Source organism: Phacochoerus africanus, chromosome 9, assembly GCF_016906955.1.
Source record: "Phacochoerus africanus isolate WHEZ1 chromosome 9, ROS_Pafr_v1, whole genome shotgun sequence".
Taxonomy (NCBI): Eukaryota; Metazoa; Chordata; class Mammalia; order Artiodactyla; family Suidae; genus Phacochoerus; species Phacochoerus africanus.
The window spans coordinates 125,999,583-126,016,444 of NC_062552.1; the positions used below are offsets into that span (position 1 = coordinate 125,999,583).

The window sequence follows — 16,862 nt, forward strand, 5'->3', positions numbered from 1 at the left end:
GTGTCCATGACTGATCTCATTCATTGCATCGCAAAATCATGTCCCGCTGTTGCTCGGATTTGCCTGGTGCTCAGGATGTGCTCATTGGCCGAAGGACAGTGAAGTAAGATCAAATGCGGGGTTGCTGTGGACAGAGCACAAACTTCCCAGTGGCTGCCCCTTCTGCTGTTAGCCAGGTCTCCCTGAAGGACAAGACTGGGCAGGAGTGGGGGGACTGGAGTCCTTGGCTTTCCAGCCCAGCACTGCCGTGCCCACGCCTGATGGGGAGGAGGGAGGGGGTCCTTTCCCACGACCCCCATCCCAAACCCGGCACTGCTTTCTCCATCCTCAGCACTACTTTTACTGTAGCATAGTGTTTCCAAACCTCAGGTCATAAACCAAAGCAGCATTTACAGAGTAAGTAGAATGGAGTTCCCATAGTGGCTCTGTGGTTGACGAATCCCACTAAGAACCATGAGGTTGCGGGTTTGATCCTTGGCCTCGCTCAGTGGGTTAAGGATCTGGCATTGCCTTGAGCTGTGCTGTAGGGCGCAGATGTGGCTCGGATCCAGCCCTGCTGTGGCTGTGGTGTAGGCCGGCAGCTACAGCTCCGATAGACCCCCTAGCCTGGAAACCTCCATATGCCGCGGGTGTGGCCCTAGAAAAGACAAAAAAGACAAAAAAAAAATGGAATGGAGTAGAAAATAATCAGAGTTTACCACGGTTGAGATCAAATATTGATATACGTGTGTGTGTCTCTGTGTGTGTGTGAACACACACCTCCTACGCAATGGGTTGGTTATGTAAACTGTATTCCAGGAGCTCCCACCATGGCACACAGGGACCGGCGGTGTCTGCAGCACTGGGACGCCTGTTCCCCCCCCCCCCCCAGCACAGTGGGTCAAGGTGCAGCCAAGGCCACCGCTGTGGCTCAGATCTGATCCCTGGCCCGGGAACTCCATAAGCTGCAGGGTGGACAAAAAACCAAAAAAGTATTCCAAAAGTTTGGGAGCCACCTGTCTGAGCAGTTAGCGGAACTGTTTTTGATTTTGCCACGTGCCCTGGTCCCTCCTGAGGTGATGGTTCGCAGGTTTTAGCGGGAGCAGCTGCCAGCACATTTCAGCCAACGTCAGACCTTCAGGGGCTGAGGAACCTGGCGTGGAGAGCGGTCCCTGTGGGTGTGACCCCGGGCGCTCAGGGAGAGCGCTGGTGAGGCCCCTCGCACACCTGAAGTCCCCTCGCACTGGGCAGTGCGCAGCTCTCCGCCTCTCTGGACGACACACGGGAATGGCTCCGGAGCCACTGTGCAAGTGAGTCCCTGTAGCATCTGCGTGCACTTCTCCCAGAAATGCGGCAGACAGAACCTGTAACGCTACATAAATTCCTGTGAGAGATTTCTTTGCCCAGAAAGCCTGTCGGCTTGTTGCTCCACGTTGCCATAGGGAACGGAGAGCTCGGCTTTTGAAATGCAGCGAGGAGAGCTGTGATTGGCTCTCCTTGCTGCCCATCACTGCTGCCCAGCCAGCTGTAATTGCCGAGGACGGAGGGCCCGCCCCCAAAGCGGTGGCCCCGATTCGGGCAAACTTCTTTGTGCTGCCCCCTCCCCTTCCTCAAGGCAGGGGACCCGGAACTGTTCGGTCAGTTGGAGAAGGAAAAGGCTCAGGAGCAAGGGGGGGACGAGAAGGAGCAGGTCCCCGGTCCCCAGCAGGGGGCTCAACCGCGGCTGGTAGCTGCATCTGTTCATGCTGAATGTCACTTGATGTTGCTCTGCCGGTTGTAGAAAACCCCTCTGGCCTTCGGGTCTTTGAAACGTCCACCTTGTTGCTTATTTTAAAAGAACCAGAAAGGGTTCAGTCCAGAGAATTTCTGGCAAAGTCTTAAAGAGATACCAATATGGTGTGAGGCAATAGTCCCGGCTGACTGTGTCCCAGGACTGTGGCCCGAGCAGGCTTGGTGACCCGGGAGGAGATGGGCAGGTACACAGAGGCCTCGGAGCCTGGGGTGTGAGCAGCAGTCTGGACGCTGTCCTTTGAGTCAAGTGCCATTACAACTTCTGAGAGCAGGAAAGGATACCCAAGGCTCTGGAGGGGAGTCACCAAGAGGGAAGGGGGAGCTCAGCTGGTGGCCTAGGTTGGGCCCAGAGCCCAGGGTCTGTGAGCCAGGGCTGGCCGGCCACCCTGGCGCGGTCGCCTGCGGATGGGCAGCATCTTGGCCTCTCCGGCCTGAGCTCAGAGCTGGGCGCCTTCTGCGGTGGCCCCGGCCCTGGTGCTCCTGCAGGCTGGCTGAGCCTGGAGGGCAAGGCCGCACCTCTGTGGCTGGAGAGCCAGCACCTGTTGGGCTGATGGAGCCGGAGGCGTGACTCCAGCAGCCTGGTCAGACTGTCCAGGGTTCTGGAATGTTCCCCAGAGGAAGCCTCAGGAGGAGATGCTGGACTTCCTGCCTCTGTTCAGTATGAGTCACTGCAGAAATATAAGAAGGGAGGCTGGCCTGAGCTGGTCACGCGGGTCTCAGCTGCGGCCTAGGGGTCTTTCTGAGCCCTCCTGAGAAGAGAAGCGCGAAGAGGCCGTCCTGTCTCCGCAGTGTTAACCTGCGCAGTTGTGCGGCGTGGCCTGGCCCTGGGCTTGGCCTGGAGCCTCCCAGAGACAGGCCCCCATCGCTAGGCCCAGTCGGGTTGGACGCCGGCTTACAGGACTTGGCGGCGTCACCGATGCCTGCGGCCCCCGGAGGCGCGGCCGGCCCTGGCTCTGGACGCTGCACACGCCCAACAGGCCTGGGGGCGGGCGAGGAGCGGGGCGCGGGGCAGCGGGGCCAGCGGGGGGGCCCCGGCCGCTTCGGGCAACCTGGCCACGCTCCTCAGACTTGACAAACCCAACTTCCCGGGTGTGGGGGGAGCCCAGGGAGCCGCGAAAGTCCAGTCAGGCCGACACTTGGACAGGCCCCCTCATGACAAACTGGCCCCCACGGCTGAGTCAGCCTCGGCCGCGCCCACCTGCTTGCGAGTCCGAGGGCCAATGTGTGCAGGGGCCAGTGCGTGTGTGTGTGCCTTGCGCGTGGTGCGTGAGTGCGGGCGACTGCGTGTGCAGGTGTGAGCACGAGCTGAGACCGAGGCGGGGGACGCACGTCTGTGGCACGCGTGTCTGAGCGGGAGGGACGGCGGGGGAGAATGTGGGTGTGTGTCCGCCGGAGACTTGTTGTGCGCGAGGGAGAGACTCAGAACGTGTGCGGACGGACGCGTGTCTGCGTGCGTGTGGGGGATGGTGAGTGTGAGTGAGGGTGGCCGCCCTGGTGAGCCGGTGACGCCATCGCTCGCGACCGCGCGGAGACCTGCACCTTTGGGGCCCCCGCGCGGCCTGCGCGGCTTTTTGACCCGGAAGAGGGGCGACGCCGGGGCGGGGGCTGCGCGGGGCCGGGGGCGGGCGGCGGGGAGGGCGCGGGGGGCGCCCGAGGCCGCCCGCGCCCGCGCCGCGGCGCCGTTGCTAAGGCCGGCCGGCGGGCGCCGGGCGGGAGGGCCTTAGCAACGGGCCGCGGGCTCGCGCGGGCCCGGCGGGGGCGCGCGGGGCCGCGGCGCGTGGGCCGGCCGCGCTCGCGGGCTCCCGCCGCTCCCACGCGCGCGGGCGGCGGGCGGCGGGCGGCGCGGGCGGGGGCGGGGCGGGCGCGCGCCGGGGCGCGCTCCGGCGGCCGGCGGGGATTTCCAGCGCGCGAGAGGAAGTGCTGCGAGAGGGTGCGTGAGGGCGCGAGGGAGCGCGGCGCGGCGCGGCCGCCGCGTGCGCGAGCCGGGGTTGCAGCCCAGCAGGGACTTTCCAGCCGGCGGCGGCGGCGGCGGCGGCCGCCGGCCCTTCCCCGCCCCCCGACATGGGGCTGCCCGGGGAGCAAGACGCTGCGGACCGCGGCGGAGGACGCGCCCGGCGCCCCTGAGCCGGCCGAGCGGCGGCGGAGCGCGGGTAAGGGGCCGGGCGGGCGGCGGGCGGCGGGCGGCTCCATCCCGGCGGCTCCATCCCGCGCCCTCGGCGGCGGGCGGCGGCGGGCGGCGGGCGGGCCCGGGGCCGGGCGGCGGGGCCGGGGCGGCGCAGGCCCGGCGCCCGGGGGCGAGTGCCCGGTGCGGCGCCGCCTCGCCCCCGCCCCAGCCCGGGCCCGTCCGCCCCCCGGCCGCCTCAACTTCGGGAAACTTTGTCCTCCAGCCCGGGCCGGGGCCCGCGGCCGGGTTCCCGCAGCTTTTCAGGAAGCGGGGCGCCGAGGCCTCTTTGAAACGTGACCCCCTCCTCTCGGGGCGGCGAGAAATCAGCATCCCCGGCGAGGTGTGTGTTTGCGGCGAGAGGAGCGGGCTGGCCCGGGTGTCTGCAGAGACGAACGTGCTCTCCCTTGGGCTGCTTTAGCTTCTTCGTCGGCGCCGTCGTCTTCTTCTTCTTTTCTTAAGCCATTATTTAAAAGTTTATACTGAGTCATTCCTCTGCAGATGAACCTCTGACGGATTCATAATCGGAGAGCTGCAGTGGCCTCGGCGGCAGGCGGGTCCTGCGATCCAGTTTGGGGCGAAAGGCACACATTCCACCTTTGGCTGGTTGCTCACGGACGCTTTGCCACGTTTTCACACTGTCACCCCTTTGGGGGACATCTCTTTGATACTTAGGCCTTGGGGGAGAGTTCTGTGTGGAAAAACATTCTTTATCTTTCCTTAGAAACAGCAACAAAATGGAAATGGATGGAGTGTTGTGGACGTGCTTTGAAATTTAAGAAGCCTTGAGATAATTGTCCTTTGAAGGAAGCAGTTTGGTTTCACGTTTTTTGGGTTAAGCTCTGAATCAGTTTTTAGAATGAGATGGGGTGTGTGTGTGTGTGTGTGTGTATGTATTTCTTATTCATTAATTTTTGTGGAGTCATAAAGGCTGAATTGAGTAGCGTTGTTGCTGCTTCTTAATTTACATTCACAGCATACAACTGAGGAGGAGCCATAATTTTTTTTTTTTTTTTGTGGCATTTGCTAGGAATACACGCTGGTGAGGCTTTTGGAAATGTTGTGTTCCGTAATCTTATATATGTCTGCACAATCCTTGTTGAAGGAAATGACCAAGTGGACCATCATTTAGTGCTAAAATCTTCTTCTGTCTTTTGCATCTTTGAAAATGGCTTGTTTAAAAGACTGCATCATGTGTAGGATGTCTGGCAAAATAGTGAACAGCCAATCGTTTTGCAAATGAAAGGAAATATTTGCCTTTTTACTGTGTGGTGACTGTATATATGGATATATACATACATACATACGTGTCTATATCCGTGTCTGTCTGTGTCTATATCTATATAAATATTTAGTCCAAGATGAAAAATTCTTTGGCTGAAACAAAATAAGCCTTATCAGTGTGAAAACTGTAAAATACATGAAATTGGAAATCTGATGAGTAGATGGACCTAGAATTCCAGCACTAGTTAAAATCAGACCTTACCAGGGATGAGGTTTAAGATGTAAGGTGTCTCACCCAGACGCCATCTGTTCCAGCTGTCACAATGCAGAAGCCAGGAAAGCAGAGAGCAGGCAGGGAGAATTCCAGCATTTTTTTTTTTTTAAGACATTTATGTGAATTTTTCTGTGAGGGGTAAGAAGACCAATTATTTTCCTTGGATGCTATCCATTCATTTTGGAATTAATAAGATGACCCCACTCAGTATAAAGAAGGATATAAAGACATTCCACTGGAAACAGGCCATAGCAGGGGCCAGTTGTTTCTTTTACCATCAAATATTCCCACTCTTGTTCATGCTTTGAAGAGAGTCCTTCATTTAACTGAAACATCTGAGCTGCTCCTCGCTGTTTTCCCCTGTGTTTGGGATTTTGATTCTGTAAACACCCCTGCTAGCATCCCTTTAATTTTTCTCTGTTCAAGGCCAGAAGGGACTTGGAGGAGAGGTGTATTGTCAGGATAGATATGCTAATGAGCTGAAGGATGAGAATGATTTATCATTCCCTTAAAGTGCTTATTTTATGATGTTAAAGCTGTACTTCAAGAAAAACTGTCACTGTGGTGTTGCAAGTCTGGGCTTGCTCAAGCAAACAAAGGAAATTGCGTTAAATTTGCCCATCTCTCTTTTCTCATCTTTGTATAGCAAGACTCTCCAAACAGCAAGTGATCTAACCTATCAAATATTATGCAATAGCTGAGTTTCCTTGTAATGGTCCATTGAGGAACTATTAGCTTAGCAGAGGAGACAGCTTATGACCAAAGCCTCTGCGTCAATTCCATGGAATCCGGGACCCCTGCATGCTTCTTTACGAGGGTTCACAGAGGAAAAAAAATTACTATTATTTTTTGTGTGGGGGGACAGGGCAGGAGAGTTCAGCTACAGAGAGAAACAAGGAAGAGAACCACAAAGTGAGAAAGAAGAAAACATGGCCAGTGGATTTAGAAGGCGACCAGGGAGAGGCAGCCGAGGCCTAAATGTGGAGATGATGCTTAGACTTGTTCTGGGCAGGAGGCATGAAGCCAGAGTTGAGAGGGCTGGGTGCCCTCGGGCAGGAGGGCACTGGAGAGGTGAATGGGGATGGGCGGCTTGTGCCGTAGCAGCAGGCTTTGGATCCAGAGGAGCTCATGGAAAGAGAAGACAGTGCAACTTTAAACAGAAAAGGAAAAAAAAAAAAAAAAAAGAAGAAGAAGAAGAAGAAAAGGATACATGCACTTGTGTAATACCTATTTTAAAAAAAATTTTTTTGGGGGTCTTTTTGTCTTTTTAGGGCCGTTCCCCTGGCACATGGAGGTTCCCAGGCTAGGCTGCCACTGCTAGCCTACACTATGGCCAGAGCAACTTGGGATCCGAGCTGCACCTGTGACCTACACCACAGCTCAAAGCAACACCAGATCCTTAACCCACTGAGCAAACCCGCGTCCTCATGGATACTAGTCAGATTTGCTAACCGCTGAGCCACGATGGGAACTCCTGTAATATCTATTATTAATAATTAATTGAAAAATGCAAAATGGGGAGTTCCCATTTCGGCACAGCAGAAATGAATCTGACTAGGAGCTATGAGGTTGGCCTCACTCAGTGGGTTAAGGATCCGGCGTTGCCGTGAGCTGTGGTGTAGATCGCAGACGCTGTTTGGATCCTGCCTGCTGTGGCTGTGGTGTAGACCAGCAGTTGTGGCTCCAATTAGACCCCTAGCCTGGGAACCTCCATATGCCACGAGTGCGGCCCTGGAAAGCAAAAGAAACCCAACAAACCCTCCCCCAAAAATGGCTTTCTCGTTTTACAGCGAGTTCGCATTTATTGACAGTCTGTGGTCTGCCCAACGCTCTCCTAGACATAGTGAGGGTAGGGAACTGACCCGTTGAGGAAGGAGACGGTGAGATTTTATCATTAAGTATTAAAACCTCTTGGGCCAACGTTTTTTGACTCCCGGTGCAGACACCTTGGGGTAAGGCTGTTGGGTGGTGAGATGAAGTAACTGCAGGTGACTGTCGTTAGTGTCTGTCAACTCCAGAAATCAGGTTGGAATCTCTCTTTTTTTTTTTTTTGCCTTTTCTGGGGCCACTCCCGTGGCATAAGGAGGTTCCCGGGCTAGGGGTCTAATGGGAGCTGTAGCCGCTGGCCTATGCCAGAGCCACAGCAACGCGGGGATCCGAGCTGCGTCTGCAACCTACACCACAGCTCACGGCAATGCCGGATCCTTAACCCACTGAACAAGGCCAGGGATCAAACCTGCATTCTCGTGGATGCTAGCCGGGTTTGTTAACCACTGAGCCACAACGGGAACTCCCAGGTTGGAATCTCTTGCTTAATTCTCTATTCTCTGAGACAGGTAGATTGTTACGTGGGACTTGGGAATCTTTTGCTCATTGAATTTGGTGTTCAAGGAGCATGCCTTGAGTTTTCATAGCCTAAGTGTTTCAGGGCTGGGCTGCCTTTAAGGGCATGGCCCTGCAGAAGTCCAGGGCATTTTGACTCCTGCACGTGGTGAGAGGGGATGCCAGAAACCAGTGAGTATTTGGCCCAGATAGCACCAGAACTGAAGCTTGTGGCAGGAAGGGTGGAGAAAAAGCAAGGTCTCACCATTCTGCCCTCATGGAGATGGCCTCTTAGCTAGAGAGGGAAGACCCGCTGGGAAGAAGCTAGAAAAGTCAAACAGTGTAGGCTCGAGTGCATTGGTGGCTTGTGCAGGAGACTTGAAGTATGGTGGAAATTCAGAAAAGGGGAAGAAGGCTCCTGGCTGGCTGAGGCAGTCAGGGAAGACTTTGCTCCAGGAGCAGGTGTTGAGACCCAGGGTCAGGAAGGCAGGCACAGTGGGCCAGTCCAGGGGCTCTTGCTGGGCCCTGAAAATGGTAGTAAGAGGATTTCTCCCCTCCCTCCTTTGTTACTGTAAGATGGGATCTGACAGTTTGCTGTCCTCTTGTTTCTTGCCAGTAGATACAGTACTGGAAATGCTGCTGGTCAGTGGGTTTCCAGTTGTTCTATTTCCTGTGCTGTTCTCTGGCACCTACTAGACCCTTTGTGACCAGGAGCTTGAGCGGGTCAGGCCGTCGACCCTGAGATGGGCCTGGTCCGCTGGGGAACACAACTGTGGGCCCCACCCTGCACCCACTTTGCTGTCCCTGCTGTTTCTCACTGAAAGGAGAAAGTCTCAAAAGGCGGTAGTGAGGGCAGGGGTGTGAGTGTTAGAAAGCCCCTCCCCCAGGGGTCCCCCTAAACTTACTGCTGTATCGTCCATACTCAAGTGACCTCAATCTCTCTAATTCTCAGGAAATAAAAAGAGGGCCCTGTTCATAGTTTCCACTTTTTCCTATGGTTTGCTTCATTCTGATTTTGACTTCATATACTTTTTCAATGGAGGTTAGTTGGTAACTTCTTGTGAGGCCATTCTCCCAAGAAATTTATCACGCCTGCTGTTCTGATATCTTGATTTCCTTTCCAGTTGAAACACTGATTTTTATGGCAAAACCCAAAAGCATATTTATTGGAAGCTTGGTGTCTTCAAGTGGAGAGAACAGCTAAATTGATTGAGTGGGGGAGTTCCTGTCGTGCCTCAGTGGTTAACGAATCCGACTGGGAACCATGAGGTTGCAGGTTCGATCCCTGGCCTCGCTCAGTGGGTTGAGGATCCAGTGTTGCCGTGAGCTTGGGGTGTAGGTTGAAGATGTGGCTCGGATCCCGCATTGCTGTGGCTCTAGCGTAGGCTGGCAGTTACAGCTCCAATGAGACCCCTAGCCTGGGAACCTCCATATGCCCCAGGAGCGGCCCCAGAAAAGGCAAAAAGACAATAAATAAATAGATTGATTGAATGGGATAAGGTAGTCTTTAGGACAGCAGTTGCATCAAAATACTAAAACATTAGTTTCCAGGAGTCGTAGTTGCCATGGAGGTTTTCAGAGACTAACTGTGTTCTCTGGCAGGTTGATGTTCAGTTGGAGGCCTGCATATACTGGAGGTAATGAGATCCTGGTCAGCCCCCTCTCCCCCCACGGCCTGGCACATGGTAGACTGACCCTCCATCAGTGCTTGTGTCCAGGTTTGCAAGTTCGGGGAGAGGAGGGGTGTGGCAGATGCTCACACGGTGGTTCCATGTGGTTTGGCATATGTGTTTGCAGGTGGATGTGCCCTGGAGCCGCCTCCCTTGACTGTGCGCCCCCTCCTCCCCCGCCACCGTTCTGAGAGCGCTTGGCTCCTTGATTCATTGCATTATGGGGTTTATAATCTGGGAGGCTTCATTCGACCTTTTAACTTTCCTGGGTGCTTTTAATGATCTAAAACGGAGGAGCAGGGAATCTAGTTCTCTTGAGGTCTTCCTTGCCCAGTAATGCCCAGAAGTCACAACTTTATTCCAGAAATTAAATTCTGCCTTTTTTGGATTAATATAGCCTGATGTTTGAAATGTTATTATGGGGTAAATTAAGTGTCCTGGTTTCAGAAGGGTTTTCTGTGTGAGAAAGGGCGTATGGCATGGTGTTAGTGCAGTATGTCTCAAACCCTTGATAGGAGTCCAAGCCCATTAAGTTTTATTTTAAAATTTAATAGGAAATTTACACTGTATCAATAATACGTCTTTTTTTGAGAAACATGTTATTGTAAACATACTTCGTCCCCTCAGATTTTGCGTACCTTTCATTCTCCAAAAGATGCGTTGTGTTCATCCTTGGCTTCCCCAGGACCTGCTGGGGAGGGATCTCCTGGCATTCCCACCCTGTGTCCCTAGGCTGTCCACCTGAGAAGCCTGAGAGTGTGGCTGTGGTGGATGGCACCAGCGTTAAAGATCTGGGTGTCAGCCCTGCCCCCCGTCCACACCAGCAGTGACCTTGGGTAGGCTGCTGGGCCTCTCTGAGCTGGTTTCCCCATCTGTAAAATGAGACTAAAAGTACCACGTGCATACTTGCTCCTTAGGAATGAAATGGATACGAAAGCATTCTGCTGATGCTAATTTTTATAGCAACGGAGGACGGAGGCGTCAGGGAGCAAGGGTGTTAAGGTCCTGGGACGTCAGCGTGACGCGTCCGATCCTGTTGGTGAGGACCATAGGGATTGTCTGGTGGAGTTCCCTCATCTTGTACGGAAGGCAGCTGGGGCTCAGAGTTCAGGTGAGGAACTGCCCTGAGTCAGGAGTCGGACAGTGGCAAAGCAGGGACTGTTCACCCGGCGAACCGGTTTTTGTTTGTTTGTTTGTTTTTTCCCCTTGCAGTCTTCGTTTTTCCAAGATTGGCCCCAGGGAAGCTGCTTGGCCTCTAATTCCAACTTGAGATAATTGAAAATTATTTAATCAACCCACAGTCTTTGAGAATGTACCCAGGAGCTATGCTAGCTGCCAAAGCTAAAAAGTCGAGTGAGATCCTGTTTGGTCACTGTCCTCATGGAGCTCTGTGGGGTGGCTAAGCCGGAAGAATCTTTGGTTTCAACACAGTGTGGCGGGTGCTGTGATGGTAGGACACAGGTGCCCTGGGAGCCTGGGGGCACCGTACTTTGGGGGTGTTTTTTGCAGGGAGGGTGAGTGGTAGTGAGCCAGCCGGGGAGGGGGTCCCTTGTCAGTGGCCCTGAGCCTGCAGTGGTTCCTTGTGGCCGCCTTCAGGGGAGGGGGCTCAGGAGAAGGGGCCCGGCTGCCCCTGGGGCCGCCTTTGGGCGGCTGCCTTAGGGAGACTCTCCCCCATTTACACACGGGGAGAAGGAAGAGCAGCAGCCTCTTGGACCCAAGTGCTCGTTTTCATCACTGCGCTCTGCAGTCAGTTTAGGCTGACTTAAAATCTGGTTTTGGATTTTGTTCTTATTCTAGACTTTTTAGTTTTGCTTTCAGATTCTAGATGATTTAGTTTTGCTGCTGTGTAGTGCTTCTTATAGAAGCTGTGCGTTTTTCCAGCATCAGGTTACCATGCAGGCTTTCCTTTCCTACAGCGTCGGTTTTGCCTATACTGACTCATTTCCATTCCCTCTCTCTGCTTTGAGTTATGTTCTTACAGCAGCAACCGTGCCTTCCATGTGCTTTAATAAGTTCAGTTAAAGCGTCCTTTGCCCCTGTCCTTCTTGCCAAGGAACCGTCCCAAACCTGATTTACTAACGTGTGTTCTCTTCTCTCACTCTCTCTCTCTTCATTTCCATTTAAACTGGTAGTCTAGTAATAATGGTAGTGTTTAGTCATTATGTCTTTACAGTTACAAACATTAGCTGGTTAGTAGTGAACAAGTCCCGGAGGCCTGGTCACTCTAGAGAGCTGGTTGCAGCCCAGCATAGGCAGATTCAAACCCATTAGTCTGGAATTTCATGATAACTGTGGGTTACTTACGAGTTCAAGACAAAGAAGCCTTCTCCACAGCTAGCAAGGGAATGACATCATTGGCCATTCTGGAGAAACTTTTATGTGGCCCTTCTGCTGGAACCACTGTGAAGTTTGGAACCAGGCAGGGTCAGCGATGGCTGGACGAGGGTGAGGGCTTGTTCCATAGCCGTCGGTACCTAGTCCAGGGAGAGAGCGCGCCAATCAAGAGGACACAGCTGGGCACGGAGGCCTCGAGATCCGGCTCCTCGAGTTCTGGTAGAGGATGGATTTCTTAGTTCTTCCAGCAAGGCAGGCCTTTTGGGGTCAGGGCAGTGGCCCGGGATGGATACCAAAGCCCTCGTGTTTCTGGAGCCTGCCCCGCCTCCTCCAGCTCGAGGGATGCTCTGATGTGTCTTGGTTGGGCCTCAGTGTTGAGAAGACAGGCTCCTCAAGGACAGTGTCACTTCATTTTTTTTTTTTTTTTCCAGTCTGGCCTAGGATGTGCTTAGACCATCTCAGAGGAGGCGAATTGTGTATGTAAGGAGTCTGGGTCTGAAGTCAGACCTGAGGTGACTTCTGGCTCTTCCTTTGACTAACTGATAGTGACTTGTCTTCTCTGAACTCAGTTTTTTCATCTCTGAAGAGGTGATTGTGAAGATTAAGTGAGAACATGAGTAAATGTGAGGACCTAGCATCACGCGTGGTGGTTCCTTTCCTGAGGGATTTCCCAAAGGGAGAACAGGCCTCGTTAGCTGTCTTGGGAGTACGACCTGGCCCTGCAAGGCAGGTAGGAGCAGAAGGAAGATGCACATTATTGGATAGTAAAGAGGTTATTTGTAACCAAGAATAAAATATCTGGAAACTAAAAATCATTGTATATTTGCACAAAAAGGAGTATCTGTAGATAAGCCCCTTTTTAAGAAATGCAATTTTTGCATATAATGATTTTTGAATAATTTAAAATTATATTTTAGTACATTATTTTCTTCTGAATCAGAGCCACAGCCGTCAGCCTACACCACAGCCACAGCAACGCGGGATTCGAGCTGTGTCTGTGACCTAGACCGCAGCTCATGGCAACACCTGATCCTTAACCCACTGAATGGGACCAGGGATTGAACCTGCGTCCTCACGGATACTAGTCAGGTTCATTACCACTGAGCCACAACAGGAACTCCTTCCTTACTTTACTTTTTTAAATTCGCAGCAGAAAATTTTTGTCCATCACCTTAATCCATTTACTAGGAGAGTGCCTGGAATATGTTAGATATTCAGGTATTTGTATGAATCAATCAATGATTAACTATAGTCCAACCAGATTTTCTTTTATTGAGGCAAAATTCACATCAGATATAATTAATGCTTTTAAAGTGTATAGTTCGTTGGTATGTAGTGTATTCAGAATTTTGTGCAACCACTAGCTTGCTCTAATTTCAAAACTTTTTCACCCCGTAAAAACTCTACTTCTTAATCATTCCCTATTCCCTCTTTCTTCCAACCCCCGATAACCTTTAATCTGCTTGTCTGTAGTTACAGATTTGCTTCTTCTAGATGTATCATATAAAAGGGGTCATGTGTGGAGTTCCCGTCGCGGCTCAGGGGTTAACGAATCCAACTAGGAACCATGAGGTTGTGGGTTTGATCCCTGGCCTTGCTCAGTGGGTTAAGGATCCGGCGTTGCCGTGAGCTGTGGTGTAGGTCGCAGACGCGGCTCGGATCCCACGTTGCTGTGGCTGTGGCTGTGGCGTAGGCTGGCAGCTATAGCTCCGATTAGACCCCTAACCTGGGAACCTCCATATGCCGCCAGAGTGGCTCTAGCCAAGGCAAAAAGACAAAAAAAAAAAAGTGATTTGTGATCTTTGTGTCTAGGTCCTTTCATTTAGCATACTTTTTAGGTAAATCTGAGTTGTAGCATGTATCAGCATTTGTTCCTTTTTGGGGCCGAGTACAATTCCATTGTGTGTATACATCAAGGTTCCCCATGCATCCACTGTTGGACATTTGGGCCGTTTTTACTTTTTGATGATTATGAATGATGTGTACAGGTTCCTATGTGGACATGTGTTTTCATTTCTCTTGGGTAATATACCTGGGGGTGGAATTGTTGGGTCCTATGGTCATGTTGCATTTAACTAGTCCCATCTCCAGTGTACTGGGGTTCCAGTTTCGACACATCTTTGGCAGCATTTTCTTTGGTGTTTTTGTTTTTGATTAAAGCTATTTTAGTGGATGTAACATGGTATCTCATTGTGGTTTCTTATTTCCTTAGGGACCAATGATATTGAACATCTTTTCATTGTGTATCTTTTTTTGAACAATGTCCACTTAAGTCCTTTACCCTTGTTTTAATTGGACTCTTTGTTTCATTGTTGAGTTGTATGTGTTCTTTATATACTTTGGATATTAAACCCTCAATAGATATATGATTGACAATCTTTTTTTCTCTTTTTTGTAGGTTTTTTCACATTCCTTTTTTTCCCTCCTTTTTTTGGAAGCCCTGTGGCATATGGAGTTCCTGAGCCAGGGATGACATTCGAGCTGCAGTTGCAACCTGAGCCACAACTGTGGCAAAGCTGGATCTTTAACCCACTGTGCCAGGCTGGAGATCGAACCTGCGTGTCAGTGCTCCCAAGACGCTGACAATCCCATTGCACTAGCAGGAACTCCGTTTTTTCACATTCTTGATACTAACCTTTGGTGCATAAAAGTTGTTAATTTTGATAAAGTATACTTTATTTTTGTTGTTGCTGTTCCCTGTGCTTTTGGTATCAAACCTGTGAATCCATTGCCAAGTCTGAGGTCATGAAGACTTACCCCTATATTTTACAGTTTCAGTTCCTACATTTAGATCTTTGGTCCATTATGAGATAATTTTTTTGGCCACACCCACTGCATGTGTAAGTTCCCGGGTCAGGGATTGAACTCATGACTCAGCAGTGACAACACCAGATCCTTAACCTGCTGAGCCACATGGAAATTCTGAGTTAATTTTTATATATGAAGAAAAGTAGGAGTCCCACTTCAATTTTTTTGTGTTTGGGTATCCAGTGTCCCAGCACTGTCTGTAGAGGAGACTATTCTTTCCCCATTGGATGGTCTTGGCACCTTTGTTGGAATTACATTGGCCATAGATGTTTGAATTTATATCTGGACTCTCAGTTCCATTCCTGATCTATATGTCTATCCTTATGCCAGTAGCACACTGTTTTGATTATTGTAGCTTTGTAGAAAGTTTTAAAGTAGTAAGTTTGAGAAGTGTTCATCTTCCAACTTTATTGTTCTTTTTCAATATTGCTTTGGCTACTTGGCACCCCTCTTAGTTCCATATTAATTTAAGGATCAGTTTTTCTCATTTTGGAAAAAGGTCATTGGAATTTTGACAGGGATTGCACTGAATCTGCTTTGGGGAACTGTCATGTTAGCACTTAAGTCTTCTAATCCATGACCACGGAATGTCTTTCCAATTATTTACACCTTTAATTTGTTCTAAGAAGATTTTTATAGTTTCAGTATATAAAATTTTCACCTTCTTGGTTAAATTTATTCCTACGTATTTTATGCTTTTGGTTACTATTATTATAAATGGAATTGTTTTCTTAATTTCCTTTTTGGATTGTTCATTGCTGGTGTATAAAAATGCAGTTGATTTTAGTGTGTTGATCACATACCCTGCAGCCTTGCTCAGTTTAGTTATCACCTCTTAATTTTTTGGTAGGTTCCATGGGATTTTCTTTTCTTTCTTTTTTTTTTTGTCTTTTGTCTTTGTTGTTGTTGTTGTTGTTGTTGCTATTTCTTGGGCCGCTCCCGCAGCATAGGGAGGTTCCCAGGCCAGGGGTTGAATCGGAGCTGTAGCCACTGGCCTACACCAGAGCCACAGCAATGCGGGATCCGAGCCGCGTCTGCAACCTGCACCACAGCTCACGGCAACGCTGGATCGTTAACCCACTGAGCAAGGGCAGGGACCGAACCCGCAACCTCATGGTTCCTAGTTGGATTCGTTAACCACTGCGCCACGACGGGAACTCGGGGATTTTCTATGTGTAGGATCATGTCCTTTGCAAATAAAGATAGTTTCTTTCTTTCTTTCCAGTGTGGATACTTTTTATTTCTTTTTCTTGCCTAATTGCTCTTGCTAGGACTTCTAGGATACCATTAATAGAAGTAGTGAAAATAGACATCCTTTTATTTTTTTACCTTTTAAAAAAAATTGTAGTTAATTAGACATCCTTGTCTTGTTCCTGATCTTAAGGGAAGGATTTTCAGTGTGATTATGAAGTTATATGTGACTTTTTTTTTTTTCCTTTTTGTGACTTTTTAAAAATAAATGCCCTATATCATATTAAGGACGTTCCTCTAAAATCCTAGTTTACTGAATGTTTTTGAATTTTGTCAAGTGCTTTCTGTATGTCTATTGATATGAACATGTGTTTTTTTCCCCTCCTTGTGTTATTAATGTCATGTGTTTCATTAATTGATTTTTATATGTTGAACCACCATTGCTTTCCTGGGATATATCTCACTTTTTAATGTGTTTTTGGATTTGGTTTGCTACTATTTTGTTGAGAATTTTTTTATCTGTGTTCATAAGGGATATTGGTCTTTAGGTTTTTTTGTTGTATTTTTGTCTGGATTTGATGTCAAGGTACCAAACCACATTTTGACTGTACATTGTGTTTCTTCAGAATTTTGAAACCTGTCCTCAGTAGTTTGTAGAAGATTCTAGGAGGGTTTTGAAGCACACAGGAGAACTCTTTTTTTTTTTTTTTGTCTTTTTGCTATTTCTTGGGCCGCTCCCGCGGCATATGGAGGTTCCCAGGCCAGGGGTTGAATCGGAGCTGTAGCCACTGGCCTACACCAGAGGCACAGCAACGCGGGATCCGAGCCGCGTCTGTAACCTGCACCACAGCTCACGGCAACGCTGGATCGTTAACCCACTGAGCAAGGGCAGGGACTGAACCCGCAACCTCATGGTTCCCAGTCGGATTCGTTAACCACTGTGCCACGACGGGAACTCCAGGAGAACTCTTTGATGATAATCATACCACGAACCTACTTGCTTTTTTTTTTTTTTGGTATTTATTTACTTTATTTTATTAAAAAAAATTTTTTAGGAGTTCCCTTCGTGGCTCAGTGGTTAACGGATCCAACTAGGAACCATGAGGTT

General features: G+C 50.2%; 1 protein-coding gene across 4 annotated transcripts in view; it reads left to right on the forward strand.

Annotated features, from left to right (window-relative positions):
* The window catches only part of TRAF3 (TNF receptor associated factor 3), a 119,652-nt gene that overhangs the window by 742 nt on the left and 102,048 nt on the right, over positions 1-16,862 (forward strand). For 2 of the 4 annotated variants that reach the window (XM_047796642.1, XM_047796641.1), the window contains exon 1: positions 3,692-3,920. The exons of 1 other annotated variant lie outside the window; for it this stretch is intronic. The gene's annotated coding sequence lies outside the window, so the exon portion shown is untranslated. Of the gene's footprint in view, positions 1-3,691; positions 3,921-4,119; positions 4,275-16,862 lie in introns of those variants that run through there. One more of the 4 variants, XM_047796647.1, reaches the window with a different exon arrangement.